The 1,768-nt window shown below is 47.5% G+C and overlaps 1 pseudogene; it reads left to right on the forward strand.

Annotated features, from left to right (window-relative positions):
• Positions 1-807: 807 nt before the first annotated feature.
• The window catches only part of LOC103250846, a 6,416-nt pseudogene continuing 5,455 nt past the window's right edge, over positions 808-1,768 (forward strand).

Raw genomic sequence — 1,768 nt, forward strand, 5'->3', positions numbered from 1 at the left:
TGTGCAGGTATCTTTTTTGCAGAATGATTTGAGTTCCTTTGGGTATATTCCCAATAGGGGGATTGCTGGGTCAGAAACAATATTTCATGTGTCTGCTCACACATGACCTCCTGTGAAGTTTCACTTGTCATCAGTACTGGAATTTGACGACTGTCTTCCTTGTGCTGTTGTGTGCCGAACTGTACTTTTTTTCCTTTTCTTTTCTTTTTGAGTCAGAGTCTCACTCTGTTGCCCAGGTTAGAGTGCAGTGGCACACTCACGGCCACTGCAACCTTGACCTGCTGGACTCAGGTGATCCTTCTGCCTCAGTCTTCCAAGTAGCTGGAACTACAGTCACGTGCCACCACGCCAGGCTAAATTTTTGATTTATTGTAGAGATGAGGTCTTGCCAAGTTGCCCAGGCTGGTCTCTAACCCGTGGGCTCAGGCAATTCTTTCACCTCGGCATGATCCACTGTGCCCAGCCTTGAACTGTGCTCTACTGCCATCTTCAGCACCGCCTTCCTGCACAACTGCTTTCAGATGCTCCCTTGCATCACCAGACTCCAAAAACCTTTAGGACAGGAGCTCTAGACCCCAAGCAGCTAGTAGCATGCCAGGTCTTCAGTAGACACTTGCTCGCTGAAGGAATGAATGTTGATTCAGTATTGAGATCTTTCTAATTATTTTTTTCCCAAAAAAGTGTAGTACAAAGTTATGGGTGTGCTAAGTTTCCTATATAAATTTAACATGGGGAAAGCTGACCTTGAAGGCGGTAAGATCAATCTCCTCCATGACTTTGCCATGGTACTCATGCCAACCACTCGAGATTAATCAGCAATATCCTGTTCCAGGGGTCACTGTCATTTGGAGATGTGGCTGTGGGCTTCACCGAGAAGGAGTGGCAGCGGCTGGACCCCGCGCAGAGGACCCTGTACCGGGACGTAATGCTGGAGAACTACAGCCACCTGGTATCTGTGGGTGAGGATGCTTCCTGGGGGTCCTCAGGTTATATCTGAGCTTTCTCTTCTCAGTGGTGGGACCCCTTCAGTCCTGGCTTTCAGCAGTCAGAGTCTCGATCTCACTTGGACTGTGAGGTTGCTGCCCAAGGGAAGCATCTGTTCTTTGACCGAGATGTCCACCTGCTTCCTGGAAGGCTCAGGTGCTCCGCACAAATCCTGCCACTGTTTCTCACAAACAGGGTGTCAAGTCAGCAAACCCGCTGTGATCTTCAGGTTGGAGCAGGGGAAAGAGCCATGGATGGAGAAGGAGGAACTGCATAGATGGAGCTTCCCAGGTGAGAGGACAGCCTCAGGGCCCAGGGATGCGGCTCCTAGCGTCGCAAAGCAGAGTCTTGGCTGTTTTCTTGTTTCAGGCAGCTGTTCTTAAAAGCCCTGGGTCTTTGCAAGCAGCTGTGGATATCTGGCCCTAGACCTTGAGATGCCTAAACGATTCTGACGCCTGCGCACATCACTACATGGTTACTTTCCTGTTCCTGGGTTTTAGAGAAAAACAGAGTCTATTTTCATTTATTCTTTTATTCTGCCCTGCCGTCCTCACTAAGACCTTGATGGCTTGGTCTTTCTCTAAAATCTTCATTCTTACACGTTTCCCCATAGCTGTAAAACAGGCTTTCTCATGTGTTCAGGGATTCATAGATTTGCCCTATTTTTTCCCATTTTCCATTTTTGAAAATATATTATTTCTTTTATTTTAAAGATGTGGGATACAATTCAGGGTTAGGTATACAAATGTTGATTATGCAGGTACCCTTGTTGATGAGGTGTGCC

Source organism: Carlito syrichta, unplaced genomic scaffold (genome assembly GCF_000164805.1).
Source record: "Carlito syrichta isolate Samal-C Ts95f unplaced genomic scaffold, Tarsius_syrichta-2.0.1 Scaffold135602, whole genome shotgun sequence".
NCBI classification, from domain to species: Eukaryota; Metazoa; Chordata; class Mammalia; order Primates; family Tarsiidae; genus Carlito; species Carlito syrichta.